This window comes from Nycticebus coucang, chromosome 4 (assembly GCF_027406575.1).
Source record: "Nycticebus coucang isolate mNycCou1 chromosome 4, mNycCou1.pri, whole genome shotgun sequence".
Taxonomy (NCBI): domain Eukaryota; kingdom Metazoa; phylum Chordata; class Mammalia; order Primates; family Lorisidae; genus Nycticebus; species Nycticebus coucang.
In genome coordinates this window covers 133,723,500-133,739,482 of record NC_069783.1, presented here as the reverse complement: position 1 = coordinate 133,739,482, position 15,983 = coordinate 133,723,500, and the positions used below count along the sequence as shown (strand labels likewise).

The 15,983-nt window shown below is 48.6% G+C and overlaps 1 long non-coding RNA gene across 1 annotated transcript; it reads left to right on the top strand.

Annotated features, from left to right (window-relative positions):
* LOC128584063 (uncharacterized) lies at positions 1 to 9,939 on the top strand. The gene is made up of 3 exons (XR_008379625.1): positions 1 to 1,393; positions 7,030 to 8,076; positions 8,359 to 9,939. It is a non-coding gene; the product is annotated as an uncharacterized LOC128584063 (long non-coding RNA).
* Positions 9,940 to 15,983: the final 6,044 nt, after the last annotated feature.

The window sequence follows — 15,983 nt, the reverse complement described above, 5'->3', positions numbered from 1 at the left end:
AGAAAAGAAAAGAAAGAAAAAAGAAAGAAAGAAAGAAACAGCAGGAGTGAGGGGACTCCAGTTAAACCAACCTAACAGGACCCTTGCTGAAGTCAGGCCAGAGTGACCAGACTCCACCTGGGGGTTGACACGGGATGGGGAATTTGACTAGATATCCAAGGTGGTCATCCTGGGGGTGGGGGACTCTGCTAAACCAACTTAGCAGGATTCTTGGGCCAAGCAGGCCCAACAAGGATGGACGCCAAAGCCCATGGTGGAAGCCCAGTTGAGAAGGCCTGGAGAAGCCTGACTAATGTCTAGTCGAAGGGGAAGTCTTTCCACACTCCCATGCACAGGTGGGGTGACCCCTGTGTCTCTGTGAGCCCTGACATCAGAAGTCCTGGACTTGGCTCCTGCTGTGCCTTTCCAGAGTTCTGCCCAGTGTGTCCTACTGTTAGACCCAGGCTGAAAAATACCAGTTAACTCCTGACAAACTTCTGGGCCACAGACTCTCAGGAAAATGGAGTAAGTCTGGTTCATTCCCAAGCTAGATGGGAAAGCATTAATTGATTTCTTGCTTGACTAACTCACTCCCTGGGAAATAGACCAGGAAGTACCAACTGTCCCTGGACTGACCTTTGAATAATATCAGGTGGGGAAAGTACTGAAACAAAGATGTATGGCTAACTAACCACAAAGTTCTGCTTCTGTACATTGCTTGCTTACCAACCTGGATGCCTCTGGGCAGTGTGCATGCCAACCAGTATGCAGACCAGGTTTTAAAAACCTAAGCCCTTGGCTTGGCGCCTATAGCTCAAGCGGCTAAGGCGCCAGCCACATACACCAGAGCTGGTGGGTTTGGATCCAGTCCAGGCTCACCAAACGACAATGACAACTACAACCAAAAAATAGCTGGGCGTTGTGGCGGGAAGCTATAGTCCCAGCCACTTGGGAGGCTGAGGCAAGAGAATCACTTAAGCCCAGGAGTTGGAGGTTGCTGTGAGCTGTGACGCCATGGCATTTTACCCAGGGTGACAGCTTGAGGCTCTGTCTCAAAAATAAACAAACAAACAAAAAAATTCTTAAGCAGTCAGGGCTGCTCTCCGAACCCCTGTGTTGGGTGTGAGACAGTCACTGGCTGGCTCTTTAATAAATGACTCTTCTGCTAATTCAGCTGCTGTGGAGGTGTGGTCTTTGGGAGCTCCTGGGCACCTTTGGAGGCCCCAGGGAGATCTTCTAGAACCCGGCCTCGATGGTCTTTGGAAGGCCTCCAAGAGAGGGAAATTCCGTGGCTCCACTGAGGGGAGGCACCACCTGAGATGTTCCAGGACCCCTGGAGGACCCAGAGCCCTCAGAAGACCAACTGACGACCACCCTAAATTAGAAATGTGAGTCTGTCTGGTCACCTCCGAAGGTAAGCCATTTTATGGTTTTTGTTTCTGTTCAGGGTCAGTGGGCATGGGGTGGCTTTAAGGGGAAGATGGACACAACATAATTCCCTGGGCCTGGGACCCCCAGGAGATCCCTCTGGGTCACTGGACTGGGTCCCTCTGGTCTGGGCCCCTCTTCTTTGAGTCTCTCTGCTCTGGGTTGCTCTGGTCACAGTCCCTTTGGTCTGGGTCCCTGAACTGGGTCCCTCTGGTCTGGGTCCATCTGGTCTCGGTCTCTGGTCTGTGTCCCTCTGGTCTGGGTCCCTGGTCTCAGTCCCTCTGGTCTGGGTCCCTGGAATGGGTCCCTCTGGTTTGGGTCCCTCTGGTCGCAGTCTCTCTGGTCTGGGTCTCTGGACTGGGTCCCTCTGGTCTAGGTCCCTATGGTCTTGGTCCCTCTGGTCTGAGTCTCTGGTCTGGGTCCCTATGGTCTGGGTCCCTGGACTGGGTCCATCTGGTCTCAGTCCCTTTGGTCTGTATCCCTGGACTGGGTCCCTCTGGACTGTGTCCTTCTGGTCTAGGTCCCTCTGGTCTGGGTCCCTGGTTTCAGTCCCTCTGGTCTGGGTCCCTGGACTGGGTCCCTCTGGTCTCAGTCCCCTTGGTCGTGGTCCCTGGACTGGGTCCGTCTGGTCTGGGTCCCTCAGGTATGGGTCATTCTGGTCTGGGTCCCTCTGGTCTGGGTCCCTCCTGTCTGGGTCCTTCTGGTCTGGGTCCCTCTGGTCTCGGTCTCTCTGGTTGGGGTCACTGGACTGGGTCCCTATGGTCTGTGTCCCTCTGGTCTGGGTCCCTGGACTGGGTCCCTCTTGTCTGGGTCCCTCTGGTGAATCTGGTTAATTTCTCTGGTTTCCAGTTTAGTTGTGTTGGTGCCTCTCCTTGCTTCCCAGACGCTTTTGTCGTTTTAAAATGGGTTCCTCCTCTTCTAAGGCAGATACCCCATTGGGTTGTTCATTAAGGTATTTTAAATATGTTTTCTCTACAGATAAGAGTGATGAATATGGAATCAAGTTTTCTAGGGGACGTCCTCGGACCCTCTGTGAACTTGAATGGTCATCCTTCGGTGTGGGCTGGCCCCCCAAGGGTCCTTTGACCCCTCCCTTTGTCATCAGTTCTGGCCGGTGGTGACAAGAAAACTGGGTCACCCCATCAGTTCCCCTATATTGATCTTTGGACTGAACTAGTTAATAATCCCTCGGCCTGGCTCCACACTTGCTTCCTTCACCTGTAACAAAGGCAAGTCCGAGGAGCCGCCCTGTTCTTCCTGCTCGCCTTACCGGATCCTCCACTCTAAATGCCTCCCAGCCGAGTCCCCCCAGTCCCTTCTACAACTTGTCACCCGCACACTGGAGCGGCTCCTCTTATGGTCAGAGGGCGCCCTCTGCCGATTCCTCCACGTCTCCATCCAGAATCCTTCCCATGAGCCAGACTCCAGGGGGAGGGGGAGTTGTTTCTGTGCCCTTTACTACAAGTGACAACAGAACCTTCCATTTTCAGAGAAACCTCAGGCCCTTATTTCCCTTCTAGAATCTGTCTTTTTCACCCATCAGCCCACTTAAGATGACTACCAGCAACTATTGCGCCCACAAATAGGCAGGCAATGAACCTGGCCTTTGTCGTGCAGTGGCCCCCAGATATTAGGAAGAAGCTGCAAAAATTAGAAGGTTTTGAGGGAAAGAATAGGGAGGAACTTAGGAGCATAGCACAGAGAGTTTACAATAACCGGGAAACCCCAGAGGAAAAGGTGGCCAGGAAATTAGGAAGAGTGACTGTTGCCGCCTTGGGAGCAGATCTCCAGGCCCAGGAGACCTGGGGCAGGGGAAAGGCCAGCCGAAAACCACCTTTAGAAAAAGATCAATGTGCCCACTGGAAGGGACAAGGGCATTGGAAAAACAAATGCCCCAAGAAGAAGGGGCAAAGGACAAAACCTGTCCTGTCCCTACCTGAAGACTGAGGAGGCAGTGGCTCCTCACCTGCATGCCCCCTCTGGGACCCTTTAAAATTGGGGGCACTCCTGTGGACTTCTGGTCAATATGGGGCAGCTCACTCAGTTCTGACTAAACAGCTCAGGTCTCTATAGGCATTAGCCTCTCAAGTGCAGGGGGCTACAGGTCAAACAGACACATATCCGTGGACCACTGCTCGCACAATAGGCCTGGGAAATGGGGTGGTCACCCACTCCTTCCTGGTGATCCCCGACTGCCCCTACCCCCTCCTGGGACATGATCTTTAGAGAAAATTGAGAACTATCATATCTCTTTTGAGAGTATACATGGACAACTGTCCTCTAGGCCCTCCGGTGGGCCCCCAAGATTATCTGCAGGATTTATAAGTCCGGATTGTAGGGGTACGGGCTGAGACCAACCCACCTGGAGTAGCCTCCCACCACCCCCCTGTGGTGGTCCAGTTAAGGGCAGATGCCCTACCCATAAGGGTAAAACAATACCCCATGAAGCCAGAGGCCAAGAGGGGCATAACCATACACATTCAGCGACTTAAGGAAGCAGTCATCCTGGGCAGCGCCTGTGGCTCACAGTCATGCTGGCCCCATATACCGAGGTAAGCAGGTTCTAACCTGGCCCCCCAGACAAACTGCAACACCAACAATGAAGCAGGCATCTTAATACCTTGCCAGTCAGCCTGGAATACACCCCTCCTACCCGTCCAGAAACCAGGCACCCAAGATCACCGCCCAGTTCAAGACCTGAGGAAGGTTAACAAAGGAGTAGAAACCATTCACCCCATGGTCCCCAATCCATACGCCCTCCTGAGCCTTATTCCCCCTGACTGCTGCCTATATACAGTACTGGACTTAAAGGATGCTTTCTTCAGTACTCCCTTAGCCCCTGGAAGTCAGGAAATTTTTGCCTTTGAATGGACAGACCCTGATGATGGATTCTCTAGAAATTGATGTGGACCTGCCTGCCCCAGGGGTTTAGGAATTCCCCAACCCTCTACGATGAGGCGTTAAGCCGGAACCTTCAACAGTTCAGACTACAGCACCAGCTGTAACCCTTTTACAGTGTGTAGATGACCTTTTCATAGCAGCCCTCTCTACTGCTAAGTGTAGGGAGGCCATGGAAAATCTTTGGGCACCTTATAAGAGCTGGGGTATCGAGTATCAGCCAAGAAGGCTCAGTTGTATGCCACCCAAGCCACATATCTGGGGTATGTACTTAAGGAAGGAAGTCGAGCCCTCTTAGCCCAGGGAGTGACAGCTGTCCTTCAGATCCCGACCCCCACTGCCGTGGCCCCTATGGCACTGGTCTCGGTCACGCTCAGGAAGGAAGCAGGCGTGACATGGATTAGAAGTACAAGCTTGCGGGAGGCGGGCTAACCTTAAGTGCAGGGTAGCCCAGAGCCCCCTGTGCAATGGCTGTTTATTACGGTCATACACAACAGGTGTGGAGAGTTAAGGTAATGACAGAGGAGGGCTGCGTGCTAAGGATGGCCATGTGCTCTTTCCTCACGTGTTCTTTCCCCACAACCCCCATGAAGAAGTACCAAGCATCAGTGTTTAACACATGCTTACTGGTGAGTGACCAATCTTATCTCATTCTGCAACACTGAGTTACTTGGGGGATTGCCCCCAAGTCACAAAACGTCTCTAGGCTTGCCGGGAGACTGTGCTGTTCTCAGCATTTCTTTTTAATGTGATAAGAATTAGTAACTGTCCTTTGCAAGCATGGTGTCCATTCCTCTACACCCCACAACCAAAAAGGCAGGTATGTGAATTCTTGGGAGCCATTGGGTACTGCAGGCTGTGGATTCTAGGTTTTACCGAGATAGTAAAACCCCTTTATGCAGCCACCGCTGGGGGAAACTCCCCGGTGAAATGGACTGAAATGGAGCAAACAGCATTTGAAACTTTAAAACACACTCTCCCTGACATCGCCAAAACTTCCCACTTCTTTATAGCAGAGAAACAAGGGATTGCCAAAGGTGTTTTGATCCAGAACCTAGGCCCCTGGAAAAGGCCAGTAGCCTACTCGTCAAAACAGTTGGACTCAGTAGGCAGGGGGTGGCCCTCATGCCTCAGGGCCATAGCAGCCACTGCCTCACTAATAAAGGAGGCAGATAAGTTGACACTGGGCCAGGACTTGTTAATAGCGGCTCCCCATGCAGTCGAAGCTCTCTTGAGGGGAACCCCAGACAAATGGCTGTCAAATGCTCATCTAACCCCAAACAGGCTTTACTACTAGACCAACCACAAATCCAGTTCTAGAAAACTACAGCCCTGAGTCCGGCCACCCTCTTACTAGACAGCAACCCTGAGATGCCTATCCATGATTGCCTGGAAGTAACTTCAGCCCAACAAGGTACACGCCCTGATCTTTCAAACATCCCGCTTCTAGATCTGGATGACACCTTTTTCACAGACGGCAACAGTTTCGTACAAGGTGGAACCCGATATCCAGGAGCTGCAGCTGTTCAGCCTGGAAATCAGGTAGTGTGGGCCCAACACTTGGGACACAGAACTTCACCCCAACAGGCCAAACCCATAGCTTTAACTCAGGCCCTAAGACTAGGAGGCGGAAAGGCCATAAACATTTATACTGACAGCTGGTATGTGTTTGCTACTGTGCATGTGCACGGGGAGGACAAAGAAATAAAAAACAAAGAAGAGATTTTGGCACTCTTGGATATGGCTGCCAAAAAGGGTTCCCATTATATGCTGCAAAGGCCACCAAAAAGGAAATTCCTTCCAAGCAGAAGGAAACTGGGCTGCCAACCAGGCAGCGTGAGAGGCAGCCTAAACACCAGCGGGATCTTCAGAGCTCCCAGTGACAGCGCCAACCCCGCTCTTGCCCTATCACCCCACCTACATTAAGGAAAAGGAAGAGCGCCTCCGACAGATGATAAAGGGTGGTGGGTTCTGCCCGACCAGCAGGTAGTCCGCCTTGGGCTGAGTTGTCGTTCACCAAATACATCAGTCCACCCGTCTAGGGGAGTGAAAAATGGCTGAGCTATTGAGACCCTGACTCCACATACCCCCTCTAAGGGAATTCTTACCTCATGTAACTTCCTGATGTTCAGTATGTGCCCAGGTAAATGCAGCAGTAGCCACACAGTGGCTAGGAATCAGACTCAAAGGCAAGTATCCTGGAGAACATTGGGAACTGGACATTACTGAATTTGGGAAGGCACAGCAAAGTTATAAGTATCTCCTTGTTTTTACTGACACATATTCGGGCTGGACTGAAGCCTTCCCAACAAAAAATGAAACCGCTCAGATAACCACCAAGAAATTCTTACAAGAGCTTGTCCCCCAATTTGGTCTCCCCCAAGTACTGGGGTCCAACAATGGTCCAGCCTTCACAGCACAAATATCAGAATTAATAGCCAAGGCACTGAACATCAGTTGGAAACTCCACTGTGCCTACCGACCTCAGAGTTCAGGGCAAGTAGAAAGGATGAACTGTACCTTAAAGGAAACTCTAACTAAATTTACCCTTGAAACTGGCAAAGGCTGGCCGAACCTCTTGCCTTTTGCTCTACTACATGCCCGGTGTACCCCCATCATGCTGGTTTCACTCCTTTTGAAATTATGTATGGGAGACCTCCTCCCCTTCTTCCAAAAATGCAGAGTGAGCCTATAACTGAAATCTCTAACCATGCCTTGTTTAAGTCCTTACAGGCCCTCCAGATCACCCAGGCGGCCATCCAGAAACTCATCAAGGACAGTCAGACAGCCCTGGTCGACCCTCCGGCCCTTGCTCACCTGCACCAGCCCGGAGACCTCATACGGGTCAAGCGGTTCGGTTGCAAGACACTCGAACCCAAGTGGAAAGGACCCCTTCCCATCATCCTGTCCACTCTCACAGCTGTTAAAGTGGTTGGCATTCCTGCCTGGATTCACCAAGTAAAGCCAGCACCGCCTAGCAACAAGGGACAAAAGTGGACCGCCCGTCCAACAGGAGACCCCTTAAAGACTCTCGTGGGTACCCTCTCGTGGATACTCCTCCTGCAGGGTGGGCACGGGTGGAAGTCGACTCCCCATGAGCCCCAGTCTTGGGTCTGGGAGGTTAGACTTACTAAGACAGATGAGATAATCCAGAATGTTGCCACTAACTAACAGCCAACCTTCAAGTTAGACCTCTGTAACCTTGGTATACCCTGTCAAGAAATGGAGGTGTCCACACCTTTCACTGGGGCTGGGGAAATCCAAATACAGGAAGTGGGATCTACACTTGGGGCTGTGGTACTACACGCTTAGAGAAAAACTTACAAGGCATTCAGTACTATGCCTGTTGCGCAGGAAGAGACCCAGATTGCGGGGGGGCAGGAAGACTATTATTGTAAACACTGGGGCTGCAAGACAGAGGCCTCTTGGATCCACTGGGATGACTGGCTAGACATTTACCCTTGAAACTGGCAAAGGCTGGCTGAACTCCACCTGTGTGGCCCCTGGTACCTGTAACCCAGTCATTCTAACACCAAAAGGCTGATCCAATATCTATGATCACATGTGGGACATAGGAAAGACTTGGGAACTCTATGTATAGGGCAGACACCCTGTGACTACTTACACAATTCAACGCCACAGATTTTCCACCCCAGCTCAACCCATAGGCCCAAATGTGGAATTAAACCTCCCTCCACCACAGCCTAGACAGCCTCAACTCCTGAAGCCCACCTTTTACAGGCTGGATGGAGCCCAACTCCTACAGAAGCTGTTAATCAGGGGAGCGCAACTTCTTTTTTTTTTTTTTTGTAGAGACAGAGTCTCACTGTACCACCCTCGGGTAGAGTGCCGTGGCGTCACACGGCTCACAGCAACCTCTAACTCTTGGGCTTCCGCGATTCTCTTGCCTCAGCCTCCCAAGCAGCTGGGACTACAGGCGCCCGCCACAACGCCCGGCTATTTTTTTTTGTTGTTGTTGCAGTTTGGCTGGGGCTGGGTTTGAACCCGCCACCCTCAGCATATGGGGCCGGTGCCCTACTCACTGAGCCACAGGAGCCGCCTGGGAGCGCAACTTCTGATCCTAGAATCTCCTCCTTCCTCAGAATGTTAGATGCTGTATATGGATTCCTATTCCTATAAACACTTTCTATAGGAATCTGACTAGAGATTGCTAGTTATGATTAAAACCTGGTCCTCCTTACTATGTTGGGGTAGGAGTCAACTCATCTGTCACAACCGGGAACCCAGAAAAAGTCAATATAGTAAACTCTTCCCAGTGTGACTGGCATCAGCCAGAACTCACCCTGAAAGACCTACAGGGGCAGGGTCTGTGCATAATCTCCCGTGGATATAACCTCCAAGATTCACCCTATAAGAACTCCTGTAGCCAAGCAGTATCAGAAAACAGGGCAGAAACTCATGAACTCTTATATTACAAAGGCCCTTTTGAAACCTGGTTTGCCTGTACAAATGGTTTGAGCCGCTGTGCCTCCATTAGCTTATTCTCAGATGGACCTCCAATCCTATGTACACATACCCCAAGTTCACATCATACTCCAAGTGTACATATATGATGGAGAAGGTGGAAGAGAAGACTTAAACCTGGACCTCAGTCCCAAACCCAGGAGAATAAAAAGAGCCTCCATTCTTGTCCTCCTCCTAATCGCAGAAGGTATAGCTGGGTTCCCGGCACTCAAGACCAGTTCACTAGCTTTACCGGACACCAACTTTAAATACGTCAGCCAGCAAGTCACCCAAGACTCAGGAGCCTTGGAAAGCTCCATTTCCCGGCTAGAAACACAAGTTGACTCTTTGGCTGAGGTGGTTCTGCAGAATTGAAGAGTGCTAGACCTTCTCTTCCTGAAAGAGGGGGGACTATGTGTAGCCTTGGGAGAAAATTGCTGTTTTTACGCAAACCAGTCTGGAATCATTAGAGAAACTCTCTCTCTGGTTCATAAAAGTTTAAAGGACAAATATTACCACCAGGAGGAGAATAAAAACTGGTATCAATCCCTATTCTCCTGGTCACCGTGACTCACAACTCTACTCACAGCTGCTGCTGGGCCACTCATCCGCCTTATCCTTCTCCTGGCAGTAGGGCCCTGCATCTTGAATCAAATTACTGCATATGTTAGAAAGCAAATAAGTGCTGTCAAACATATGATAATTAAAAACCAATATAATCCTCTACCCACCACTGAGTCAATAATTTGACCCAGTCTTATAAAAACACCAGGAGGGAGTGTTTGGCCCAGGCTAAAAAATACCAGCTAACCCCTGACAAACTTCTGGAAAATGGAGTAAGTCTGGTTCACTTCCAAGCTAGATGGGAAAGTATTAATTGATTTCTTGCTTGACTAATTCACTCCCTGGGAAATAGACCAGGAAGTACCAACTGTCCCTGGACTGACCTTTGATACCAGGTGGGGAAAGTACTGAAACAAAGATGTATGGCTAACTACTTGCAAAGTTCTGCTTCTGTACATTGCTTGCTTACCAATCTGGGTGCCCCTGGGCAGCCTGCGTGCCAACCAGGATGCAAACCAAGCTTTAAAAACCCAACCCCTTAAACAGTCAGGGCTGCTCTCTGAACCCCTGCGTTGGGTGTGAGGCAGTCGCTGGCTGGCTCTTTAATAAAAGACTCTTCTGCTAATTCGACTTGCGTGGAGGTGTGGTCTTTGGGAGCTCCTGGGCACAACACTACTTGCTGTGATTTTTTTTTTCTAAGATAGGGTCTTACTCTGTTGTCTGGGCTGTAGTGCAGTGGCCTCATCACAGTTCATTGCAACTTCAAACTGCTGAACTCAGCAACCCTCCTCCTTCAGCCTCCTGAGTAGCTGGCCTACAGGTGTGCTCCATGATACCCAGCTCATTTTAAAATGTTTTTGTAGAGTTAGGATCTTGCTATGTTGTCCCAGTTGGTCTCTAAGGCCTGGCTTCAAATGATGCCCCTGCCTTGGCCTCCCAAAGTGCTAGGATTACAGGCATGAACCACTGTGCTGTCCCTTTGCTGGAATTTTAGTTAGTTCTTAGATTGTGTTGGTTCAAGAATCTCCACTGTCCCTAGCCTAGAGCAGGGGGTGATAGCCAGCTGCCTGTCCTAGGCCTGAGGCCTCCACCAACCCTCCCCTGGTTGTGCCTAGGGAATGGCAGTTAGGCCCAGGATCCGGCCCCTGCCATCAGGGACGGGTGTGGGACCTGACCTGGCTCACCTGGGATTCTGGTCTCGTTCCCTCCTCCTTCTTTGTGTGGTCTTGTGTGCAGGGGTGAGGCCCTGCTATGCTGGAGCCCTTTTCCTCTCTAAGGGAAACCAGCAACATGGGAACGAGGGCAGGGCAGGGAGAATTCTAGAGAAACGGAGCTGGGGCCCTTGGGTACAGGTGGCCCTGGGTACCCCACATCGGCATTCCCAATTATGCAAGTCAGCTATTCCCTCCTTGGGTTTTCTGTGACTTGCAGGACTCCTCACTGGTGTGTTCTGTAACAGACATCTGCACACACGCTCTGGAAGCCCCGTGGGAGGCACTCAGCAATCCTGCCCCAGCCCCAAATATGGCACAGAAAAGGCTGAGAAATTCCATTCTAGAGATGCAACTAAAACTGTTGGAAGTACGAGGCACACAGACATGACTCCAGCACATTTCACAAATGAATGATGCATTACAAAAGTCATTTGGAGAATAGTTCCTATTTCCAGGAATGGTGGGTTAGGATAAGGACAGCTGAGAATAAACAGATGGAAAGATACCACGAAATTCCTACCCAGAAGGAAATGGGTGTAGTTGTATTGATACACACAGACAAGAGGAACTTTAATGCAAAGGACATCATGTGAAATAAATAAGGTTATTTTATGCTAATAAAAGTTTTTTTAATTTTTTAATTTTTTAAAATTATTTTTTATTAAATCATAACTTTGTACATTGATGCATTTATAGGGTTCAGGATACTGGTTCGATATACAGTGTGAAATGCTTACATTGAACTAAGTAACACATCCATCACAATTATACTCATTTCTTAATAGTTTTGAAATGTACCATTGCATCATGCACATTAGGTGAGGTTCCCCCAAATGCCCTCCCTCCTCCCATATCCCCCCTCCCCTCCCCTCTCTCTCCTCTTCCCTTCTACTTTCTGGACTATAGTTATGTTTTGCCATTCATATGAGTGTGTAGGTGATTATATATTGATTTCATAGTAGTATTGAGTACATTGGATACTTTTCTCCCTATTCTTGAGATACTTTACTGAGAAGAATATGTGCCAGCTCCATCCAGGTAAACATAAAAGATGTGAAGTCTTCATCTTTTTTATGGCTGTATAGTATTCCATGGTGTACATATACCACAATTTGTTAATCCATTCATGGGTCAATGGGCACTTGGGCTATTTCCATGTCTTGGCTATTATGAATTCGGCTGCAATAAACATTCTGGTGCAAATGTCTTTGTTGTAAAATAATTTTTCATCATCTGGATATGTACCTAGTAGAGGAATTGCAGGCTAATAAGTTTGATTCCAGCAGGGAGCCAACAGTTTTAAATTTTATACACTGAATAATATAGTCTCAAAAAACAAAAAGCAAAGAACTCTAACTACAAAGACATGTAGAGAAATTCACAATCCCTGGGGAAGACTTAAATTTCTGGGCAGACAAAAATTTTTTAAAAGGCCAGGTGTGGTGGCTCACACCTATAATGCCAGCACTTTGGGATACTCAGATAGGAAGATTGCCTGAGTCTAGGAGTTCAAGACCAACCTGGACACATACTGAGACCTCTTATTTATAAAAAATTTAAAAAACAAAAATTAGTCAAGTGTTGTGGTGCATACCTGTAGTCAGCTACTGGGGAGACAGAGGTGGGAGGATTACTTGAGCCCAGGAGTTTGATGTTGTAGCAAGCTATGATTATGCCACCATACTCTAGTCTGGGCAGCTGAGTGAGACCTGGTCTCAAAAATATAAAAATTAAATAAATAAATAAAAAAGGAAATACAGGATTGGAATACGGTCTTCATAATCAGGCTGACCCAATGGATTTGTATATAGAACATTGCATCCAACAGTTTCAGAGTGTATCTTCTTGCCAGAGACAAGAATGAACGGGTAACGTTGACAATAATGAACCATATATTGGCCTATAAACCAAGTCTCTCTAAAGCGAACTTTAAAAGACTGAAATGATTCCAAGTATGTTCTATAAACACATAAAATAAAACTAGAAATTGACAATAAAAATATAACTAGAATATCCTCATATGTTTGGAAATTAAAAAGTATAAGAATGGCTTTAGATAATGTTGGTAAAAAGGTATCAGTTAATCTGATTTGTTCGTAGGCCCGAAAGTACCAGGCAGTAAAAGGCCTGGGGCCAAGGTTTAAGTCATGTGTTTATTGATTAAGTTATATGCCTATATAAGCTTTGGTGGAAGAAATAAAGATTGCCATTTGCCATGAGAGTATAAGTGGACCTCCTTATTACTCAGAAAAAGAAAAAAAAGGTACAAGGACGGCTAATGAAGCCCACAGTTAAAGAACTCAAGAATGGAAACTAGGTACCATTTGGAATTACACAATAGTGAGACCACTACGTAAACATTTGTGGGGCGCAGATAAATCACTACATAGAGTGAAACGGGTCACTTTAGACCTTAAAGGCTGAAATTAGTGAGTGAAGGATATATGGCAGAAGTCCAAAAGAGAAGAGCAAAATAAGTGCAAAGAAAATAGAATGAAGGGCTTCAGAAATATCAGAGCAAAAAACAAATGAAATACGTAAATATTCCATGGGATGATAAACAGAAAAGCAGAGGGTTGTTTATAATGCTATTGAAATTGAAAAAGAGGGGCGGCACCTGTGGCTCAGTTAGTAGGGCGCTGGCCCCATATACCAAGGGTGCTGGGTTCAAACCCAGCCCTGGTCAAACTATAACAAAAAAATAGCTGGGCGTTGTGGTGGGCACCTGTAGTCCCAGCTGCTTGGGAAGCTGAGGCAAGAGAATCACGTAAGCCCAAGAGTTGGAGGTTGCTCTGAGCTGTGATGCCACGGCACTACTGAGGGTGATAAAATGAGACTCTTTGTCTACAAAAAAAAAAAAACAAAACAAAGTCTCAATTAAATGAAATTGAAAAATAGCTGGTTAAATTATCAAGAAAAAAGAAAGCAGGCGCGAATCACATGTACTGGGAATGAAATGAGACATTTTGACACATGCAGAATCCCTACAACGCAGAAGCTGTTATAAACACCCATATCCTAGGAATTGAGATAAAGTGAGCACATTTTAGAAAAACCTATATGAGCACATATATTTCACTCGATTAAAAATAAATCACAAATTTTGAAAGCCGTCAAAGGCCTTAAAGTCAAAAACCTTCCCACAAAGATAATTCCCAGCTCATGTAGTTTCACGAGAAAGTTTGACTAAACATTCAAGAATGAAGGACAGAATGAAGAAAGACGGAGCCCTCCAGACCTCACTTTACGAATCTAACGTAGCCTTGATTGCAAAACCCGATGACAACAGTCAAAGAGGAATATTACGGCTGAAGCCCACTCAGGAAAAATGAATGTGCATGCTCTAAACGAGACACCGTCACGTTTAGATTTCATTACCAAATCCCGCCGTTCTGCCCGTAACACACGCAGGAGGCGTCTGGGGCCTTAACATCAGAAACTTCTGGATTATGGGCAGCATTACAGCTAAAAGAGAAAAATCATGCAAGCATATCAAAACGTGTAGAAAAATCATTGAACAAAATCCAAGAAGTGATTAAAAGAAAAATTAGCAAGCAGGGAAGAAAACTTTCACAACCAGATGAGGGTCTCTTTAGCAATACCCATAGCAGACATCATGGCTAGTTGTGAAGTGTTTAAAAGCATCCTATTATTACTGTGATGGGATATTACACGCTGTGCTGTTGTATGTGGTATTGGGGCTCAGAGTCAGGAAGGATGGCAAGGGAGAAAAGTGAAAGGTGTGAGAATTGGGAAGATAGCAACAAAACCATCACGACTTAAGGATGATATGTTTATGTGTCTGGCAAACCCTAGAGAATATACACTAAACTAATAGAATCGATAAAAAAAAAAAAAGAGCACATTTACTCTATACAATGTGAACGTATATTTCTACATTTCTTATTGTATAAGAAAGAGATTATTTACAATGAGAATGGTGGTCAGGAAGGATCATTCCTTCATGGCCTTCCAGCATTGGCTACCTGTGACGTATCACAAGTGATGGCAGAAGCACAGTTCCTGAGCTCAGGGAAGGACAGCCACCTCTCGTGGACATTGGGATTGTCCTCCATTGAAGCGAGAAATCGATGTCTCACCTCCAAGGATGTATGTCCTCATGGTCAGCAAGGGACAAGAAGGGACCGGCCGCTCCCCAAAATCCATGGCAGTCCTCCAGTTCCCTGCTCCTCACACCCCCGGCGCTTCACGTGGACGGAGGGGGTGACACCAAGAAAGGCAAAACTTTTGGAAGTGAGAAGTTTCAAATTGGGACAGAATTGTGATGTTCTCTGAAAGGAAAGGTAATTCCAGCGGAGAGAGAAGATGGTGGCATCAGATGGGGGTTCGTGGCCAGGCCCCTCCTTGGGACACTGCACTGCCTTGACCGAAAGCTCTGTTGCTCTGAGTGGCTATGTCCAGGGCTAGCATCACGGAGGTTTCTGGGCTACGTTCAGGCATCTTCACCAGGGATTCAGAATCACAGATGTAAAGCAATCCCACCGGGAAAAGAAAGACCTCCCCGCCCTCAACCCAGCCCAAGTGAGCAAGAATCTTCAGGTGCAGCCTCGAGTGTGCCAGGGCGTCTTGATACCGGTGCACAGCCCGGGTGAGAACCACTGGATTAGACACATGAGCCTCACAGGTAAGGAGGGGGCCTCACCTGGAAGGTGGGTCCCAAGTGTCGGTGCCCTGGGGAGACAAACAAAATGTCCATTTCCATCCAAGGAGGGATGTTTCATTACCATCAACCCAGCTGCACAGAGGGGAAACCGAGGCTGAGCCCAAGCCGCAGGGGCCTGGCCTGAGTTAGGGCCCCTCAGCCCCTAGCTGCCTCCAACCCTGGACCATTGCCCCTCCTGAGACCCTCCTGGCTGTTCCCCACCCTCCCACCAGCCCACGCTTCATTTCTTCATAGCAGGAATCACCGTCTTTGCCACCATATGGTTGGTCCACAGGTCTGTTAGATTCCCTTCCATCTCCCCAAGACAGGAGCCCTCTGAGCCGCTGTGCCTGCCCCATGCTGTGACCCCGCTTGTAGCTGGTCCTCAGGAAAGAGATCCAAAATGTGTGACTTCACCCTGTGCAGTGTCTACACTGGGCCCGTCCACGCTGCACCGTGGTCCACATTGAAACTGAGGTGAAGGTCTTAGGTGACCAGGCCCTGAGAACGGGGCTCACCTGGCTGCCCTGGGTCTTACCCTCCCCAGTTGCTCTGCCAGTGCCTCTGGGCCCAGCACCCCTTCCCTCTGGGAGCCGCTCTCTGCAGCTGGCCTGCGTGGCCTTCCTGTCCTCTGTGGGAGCCCAGGCACGGGGTCTGGCCACCGCTTCCCATCCTCCTCCCTGGATGGGCTGGGAGAGGAGTGTCAGGGGTCTGGGCAGGGGGTCCTCTTCAGCCTGCAACTGAGGAGATTTGGCCCTTTCTCCTCCGCTGTC